The sequence below is a fragment of the Danio rerio genome, chromosome 8, assembly GCF_052040795.2.
Source record: "Danio rerio strain M-AB ecotype USA chromosome 8, GRCz13ab, whole genome shotgun sequence".
NCBI lineage: Eukaryota > Metazoa > Chordata > Actinopteri > Cypriniformes > Danionidae > Danio > Danio rerio.
The window spans coordinates 12,432,501-12,440,289 of NC_141028.1; the positions used below are offsets into that span (position 1 = coordinate 12,432,501).

The 7,789-nt window shown below is 34.9% G+C and overlaps 1 long non-coding RNA gene across 4 annotated transcripts in view; it reads left to right on the top strand.

The window, feature by feature from the left end:
* The window catches only part of LOC101886923 (uncharacterized), a 73,959-nt gene extending 69,816 nt beyond the window's left edge, over nucleotides 1-4,143 (top strand). For all 4 annotated transcript variants that reach the window (XR_015497683.1, XR_015497681.1, XR_015497682.1 and 1 more), the window contains 3 exons: nucleotides 1,283-1,352; nucleotides 1,719-2,047; nucleotides 3,647-4,143. This is a non-coding gene — a long non-coding RNA (uncharacterized LOC101886923). The remainder of the gene's footprint in view (nucleotides 1-1,282; nucleotides 1,353-1,718; nucleotides 2,048-3,646) is intronic.
* The last annotated feature ends 3,646 nt before the right edge of the window (nucleotides 4,144-7,789 follow it).

Here is a 7,789-nt window from a genome sequence, read left to right on the forward strand (position 1 = left end):
CTCACTTCTCAAAATGCTTATATATCTTACAGAAGGAGTTTAATTAATGTGTCTATGTGTCTGTGTGTCTGTGTGTCTATGTGTCTGTGTGTTTGTGTGTGACTGTGTGTCTGTGCGTGTCTGTGTGCTCGTGCATGTGCGTGTGTGCCACCAATTGTGCAAGTTTTCCCAATTAAAAAGATGAGAGAGGTCTATCATTTTCATCATAGGTATACCTCAACTATGAGAGACAAAATGAAAAAAAAAGAAATAGAGAAAATCCATTGTAGGATTTTAATGGATTAAAAATAAGCAAATTATTGTGGAAAATAAGTATGTGGTCAATAGCAAAAGTTCATCTTAATACTTTGTTATATACCCTTTGTTGGCAAAATCAGAGGTCTTCACCAGGTTTTCACACACTGTTGTTGGTATTTTGGCCCTTTCTTCTTTGCAGATCTCCTCTAGAGTGCTGATGTTTTGGGCAACACAGACTTTCAACTTCCTCCAAAGATTTTCTATGGGGTTGAGTTCTGGGGACTGGCTAGGCCACTCCAGGACCTTGAAATGAAGACCCAGCCATGTTTTATCTTCAATGCCCTTACTGATGGAAGGAGGTTTTCACTAAAAATCTCACGATACATGGCCCCATTCATTCTTTCCTTTACACGGATCGATCGTCCTGGTCCCTTTGAAGAAAAACAGCCCCAAAACCAATGTTTCCACCCCCATGCTTCACTGTAGGTTTAGTGTTCTTTGGATGCAACTCAGCAATTTTTCTCCTCCAAACACAACTTGTTTTTACTAAAAAGTTCTATTTTGGTTTCATCTGACCAATGACGTTCTCCCAATCTTCTTCTGGATCATCCAAATGCTCTCTAGCAAACTTCAGATGGGCCTTGACATGTACTGACTAAAGCAGGGGACACATGTGGCACTGCAGGATTAGGATTTGGGTCCCTGCGGTGCAGTGTGCCCCACTGTATTTACATGTTTATAAGTATAATTTTTGTGAGGAAAATTTTATTTAAATCTAAATTAATTTAGAATAAAAAGGTGTAAATGCAATAAAACTATGAAGAACGTGGTAACACACAAATGAATGATGTTGCTGAGTTTTGACTTTTATAAAATAGCATTTATTCATATTCAGACTCACTAAAATCAGTGTAGAGATTTAAAATGCATTACGAGTGTGAAGAAGTTGCTTAATAAAAAAATTATTGATGGCTTTATAACATCCAGCGGTTTGAGTTTGGCAATATTGATCTGACCTTGAAAGCTTTATTCTGTGTTTAGTCAGGAAGCTCCTAATTGCAGATGGGACGCTGCTGCTGTCGTATTATCATCCTGTAATGAAAGTCATAATTCTGGTAAGTCACAGGCCTTTCAGATAAAGCAATATGAATGCATTATAAATCCTAAATTGTCATTCTTGTAATTGCCGACGCAGATGGCCAACACTGAACACTGTTAATCAAAACCAATTTGCATCTCATCCTACTTTGTTAGTGTTGATGACAACTTTCATAGATTTGACCCTACTTTGTTACTCAAATCTAAATGAAATAAACATTCCTCACAAGCAGACAATGTGGAAACTGCATTTGTGGCTCATTGTTTACAAATTCGGTTCGTCTTCTGTTTTCCCACAGCTTCATCAGTAAGTCTGGTATGCTTAAGTATTTATTTACTTATTTGGTAAGTTCATTCATTCATTCATTTTCTTTTTGGTTTAGTTCCTTTATTAATCAGGGGACACCACAGCGGAATGAACCGCCAACTCATCCAGCGGATGCCCTTCCAGCTGCAACCCATCACTGGGAAACACACCCACACACTCTCATTCACACTCATACACTTCGGACAATTTAGCTTACAATTCACCTATAGCGCATGTATTTGGACCTGTGGGGGAAACCGGAGCACCCAGAGGAAATCCAAGCAAACACGGAGGAACATGCAAACTCCACACAGAAATGCCAACTGACCCAGACAAGGCTTGAACCAGGAAGCTTCTTTCTGCGAGGCGACATCGCTACCCACTGCGCCACCGCACAGCTATTTGGTAAGTATTTATGTATTTTTTGTATTTCATTTATCATACAATGTCAGTATATTTAAACATATTGAGATTTAAATTTGCATTTGGTAGAACAATGGTTGATTACAGATCTTTGTGTATTTAGTTTTAAATTTTTGTGTATTTGTTTGTGTGGCTTAATGAGTATAATATGATTGTGGTTATTATTATTGTTGCTATTTTAATTATTTCTTGTAATATTTATTAATTCACAACATTCTGTGATAGTTGACGGTTTGATCTATTTGTAAAAAAAAATATGATTGTTATTATACTTAAAATGATGATGATGTTAATAATAATAAAAATAATAATAATAATAAAAAAACAATAATAATAATATAGCAATAATACTTTAATGTATATTACATTATTGTGTATAATAGTATATTGTTAATAATGTTATTAAGATATAAAATATTGATAATAATAATAACAATTCTTCTTCTTATTATTATTATTATTATTATTATTATTATTATTATTATTATTATTATTATTATAGTTGATGCATAACTGTTTTAAAATATTTGTGATAAACCAGCTTCCATTTATTTATTAAAATATAAAATGATTATTTTATGGTTAAATTACTATAATTATTAAAGTGACCATAATAATAATAATAATAATTATAATAATAATAATAATAATAATAATAATTATAATAATTTATTGCATATTATTATTATTATTATTATTATTGTTGTTGTTAATGTTGTTGTTGTTGTTGTCGTTGTTGTTATTATTTTATTTTTTATTATTGTTAAAATAATATTTGTTATTATTATATTATAGTTAATAACTATTATTATTATTATTATTATTATTATTATTATTATTATTATTATTGATGTATAACAATAACAATGTGATAAATCAGCATTCATGTATTTATGAAAATTATGAATTTTTTTATTTTATGGTTAAATTATTATACTTATTAAATTGACCATGCTTGTTTATAATCATTATTGTCATTATTATTGATGTTGTTGTTATTAGCGATAATAATAATTATTATTATTACTTCTATTATTATTATTAATATTATAATTATTATTATTACTAATTTACTTAAATATAATAATAATAATAATATTTTCTTTTTGTCTTGTCTTAACAATGTCACTGTATATGTTAAGCTGTTAATGGCGAAAACATGAATTGTGCTTAATCTTTTGACAGCACTAATCATATTTAAATCATCATGTTTTATATTTTAGCAAAATCAAAACTAAAATGTCTCCATGTGTCTCCAGGGAAAGCACAACACTTGTTGAGAACCACTAGCGTAGCTGACACCAACATATACCATATTCATATATTCACTGCAGAACAGACTAATAGCATCCATTATGTGCTTCCACATAATTGTTTTTTTATACAGTAATTGGATCGCGTTTATTCCCACTTCTTACAAATTGGCAGAAAATGTCAGCTTACAGTTTGTATGCAGTTACGCAGAACCATAACCGAGGAGCAGGTCCAGCGGAAAGGCGATAAAACCGAAACAATTGATGCAAAAGCATGACGATAGTTGTAAATATTGACTGAAGTCTGTTGTTATTGCTTTCCCACAAGACTAATGATGTTCCAAGGAAAAGCCAAAAACATGATGCGTCTCTCAAGGCTCGAGGTAGAGAGGATGCTAATAAGGAAAAGCAAAGTTAACAGCACAAACACTAACCATATGCTGCCTCTGCATGGATGAAATCCTGCAATTCAAAGCAGCTGATTCCATTTGGATGAGTCTCCAGACATCTGCCAACGAGACACCGGATCCGCTCAATTCTCTCTCCGAGCTGAAGAAATAAATGCACTTCAACTCTCAGGCCATTAAAATGAAGGATGAACTGCCTAGGGGCCGATGACCGAGGGTCTTTTTTAATAGACTTCGGTGCCAGAGGTCCACCAATGCTGTCATGCTTTCTCGTCCTGAAGAATAACCTGCGTCACCTTTGTCAGATCATTGGTAAAGCTGTCGTCAAGATCGGATAATTGCTTCCAATGATCCCCTATATCCTTGTGTTTTGAAACATTGCTTTTCAGCCACTTCCAATAAACAAATACGTCTGTTATTTCTGATTTGTGTTTAAATGATTTTGCTTGGAGGACAGTTTGTATGTTTCCAAATAGATGCTAAATTACTACCAATTTCCAGACATGCTTTATTTTAGGGCTCAAGTCTCTCTATTAACAAACCCTTAACTTCAACTCAGGCTCATTCTGAAAATGTAGTGCCGTGGACATTTCTGGCGACAGTGAATTATGTAGCCGGAGGTACATATGGCTACATTTCATTTTTAAGGCGAAAGCTACGGGGGCGATATGACGCTGTTCCTTTTCACGTTTACTAGCTGATCACTTACCTCCGTGTGGCGGGCTTTCCCGCTGCAACCAGTTTGTCCAGTTAGCTTGTACGTCGGCGGACTTGAGACGCAGAGAGGAGTTGACCGCAAACAGGTTTGAGTCCGGGGAAGAGCGGTTTCATAAATCAGATGAGACAAAAACAGAATATCAAAAAATAAAATGAACAAGTGAATAACTGGTTGAGAATGTGGTAAAACCTGAAAACCTGACGTGGGCTTTTCTTTTTCTGGACGGCTTTTGTAAATTTGTAAATTGGTTGGGTTTAGGGAAGGAGGAGGGTGGGTCAGTCGATTGGATGTTCGCCCAGTTGGCCATTTAGTCATTCAGTCAGTGAAACAGATGGTCGGTTGACAGCAGCCTCTAGTGGGTTTACACCAGAACGGCACTCACGAGAGAAATTCGAGATGCGAAAAAGCACACAGTGAACTCTTTTGGATTTCCAAAAACAAAAACTTTAAAAATACATACCTTCGCGGTCTCCAGAAACGTCCATGACTACGTTTTCAGAATGAGCCTGGGTTGATTAACTGACTTTGCCTCAATAGCTATGTTTCCATTCAAAAATATAGTTAAACTAGTGTGCATAACTGGAAAATCACATAAAACATATGCACAGCGAGGCAAGTTTATTTATAGCACATTTCAAACACAATAGTACGTCAACAAGAATAAAAGAAACAAGTATAAAAAATTTAAAACAACAAAGAATCAAAATTATTAAAAACAGATTAAACGTGTTAAAACGTGTTTAAAGGAATGAAAAAGAAAATAGGACATAATGTGCGATCTGTCGGACATAGCACATGCTAAACAGATGTGTTTTCAGTCTTGATTTGAATGTGTCTAATGTTGGAGCACATCTGACATTTCTGAAAGCTGAGGGGGTGCAGTAGCTGAAGGCAGATTCAGTTATGGGGTATTAACTTGGCTGAGACTTGGCCCACATATGGTCTATGTTTGGCCCTTGTCTGGAAGCCAGACTTGGTCTAGTCAAGTACCATAATTCAGTGTGGCATGTGGGCCAAGCAATAGCTGATTGTGTGGGCCAGAGCTGGGCCTAAGATATTTGGCTACGTGGGTAGTTACGTTTAGTAATGGTGGTCATACTGAGTGTTGCAATTTATCCCATTCGTAGTAGTGCAAATGAACTGTCCTTGTATATCTACAAATGTATAGTGTTTGACTCGGGATGCCAGCAGCACAGTTGCACTATACAGTATGTCAGTTCCCTACCCATAGACTATCAGACAGATATATTTATAATTAATATTTTTATTGTATTTTATGTTATTGTATTGTAACTTCCTCCTTATTTGTTGACATTTAAAAAAAAAAAAAGATTTTATAATTACATTCTAGTTCACCACAAATGTTTTCCACAGACCCCCGAGTGTCCCCTTCCAACCGCAAATGAGCTTGGATGCTTGTAGGGTCTGGGTCTGAATTATTGATATGTTTCTGTATGAGTGGGGAGTTTTTAACGATGGTCATTTAGAAGATGGAGAGGCATCAGCAGGGCGCTAAATCTGACAGCGTGCTCCACAAACAGCCACTTTATTGGGCGCACAGATGGCCTGTGTGTATCGACTTCAGAGAACCTCACTCACACACACACACACACACACACACACAAGCAATATATATGGAATTAGATTTGTGTTGATGTGCGATAATGAATTTAGATGTATCTTCAAAGGTATGTTTTGAGGTTTTTGCAGAACAGAGAGCATTTTGTTTTTGTTTTCTGAGAGGAAGCGAGCCATGCTGGTTGGAGATTATTGCTTTTTTAAAGGGCTGCTGGTCACGTTTCTGAGCTCAGATGCTCTTTAAAATATAGCTCGGGTGTCATCTGTTGTTTACTGTTCTGTAGCCCATCCTAAAGAAGACTGGACAAATCGATGCAGAAAATCTGTCAGTATAACTTTCGAAAAAAGGCTTAATGGACATTTAAGGGTTTCTGGAAAAAATTTAAAAAAAGAAGAAGCTTGTGCTGTCTGCTCTGAAATGCGAAAGCCTTTGCAGAAAACATTGCAGATGCTTCATTAGTAAGTCTTTCAAGGGTTTTAAAGGAATAGTTTGACCAAAAAGGAAAATTCTGTTCACTTGTAGAATTGTAAACATATTTTCATTGAAAAATAACATCCCTTGTTGCTTTAATTTTGCACACATGAAAGCTTCAGATTCCAGTAAGGACATCGATAACTGTGTTTGAGACTGTAATCATATACAGTAGATACTGTAGCATTTTATTTTGATGGTCTCCTATAGACATTCTGTTGACTAAGGATTCAATTATTTACCATACAGTGTCACAATTTACAATAAGGTTTCATTAGTTAATTTATTTACTAATGTGAGCTAATTCTAAAAAGTACTTGTACATAATTTATTCATAGTTCAACATTTACCAATGTATTATTACAATCCACAATCATGCTTGTTAACATTTGAACTATACACTGTAAAACCCCCAAAATTAAGGTAACTCAAACTATTTGAGGAAACCGATTGCAACAAACCATTTAAGTTCAAAATGAATCCTAATGAGTACTGTGAACTTAATCCATTTAAGTAAATGAAGCAATTTGAGCACAGTAAAATCCAATAAATGAAGAGAACTCAAACCAACTGAGTACTGTAAAACCAATAAGGCAACTCAAACCATTTGAGGAAACCAGTTGCTACAAACAATTTGAGTTAAAAAAAAAGGCTAATCTATATGAGTACTGTGAACTTACTCTATTTAAGTTGAAGTAAGGAGGTAAAGATCCCTCTGATCCTAAAGAACAGATTGACAACTGTAGAAATTAATAAATAGAATAAGATGATATTATTTGAGTATATTTAGGGGCAAAGCATCACAGGTTTGGAGGCACCTGAAATTATTCCACCAAATTTGAATGGCAGCCTATTTAACTGAAAGCAGGAAAGTTGTAAAATTTGGCACAATGATAGAGGGCAGTGTCATTATGAACCATAGCAAACCTGAAGTCTCTAACTCAAATCCTCTAGCGCCACCAGTTGTCCAAAGTTTCCCTCATGTTTATCATTATAACTTTTGAACTGAATGGGCTACAATCAGAATTCAAAAGGCACCATATGACGTCATTTTCCGTCATAAAAAAAAATTTGCTATTTCGAATTTTTTGCAAAACTTTTTTTATTAAATTCGTCTTAGGCTGCGTGTCCAATTTTCACCAAAATTGAGTCACATCAAATCAAATCAAATACAATTAAATCAACTCACTTTTATTATCACGTCATCAGCAGCATGTGTGCTATGATGAGTGAAAAGTTAGGTGCTGGCTCCAGACAGTGCAAAATAAAGACAGCGCAAAATACAGATACAACTAC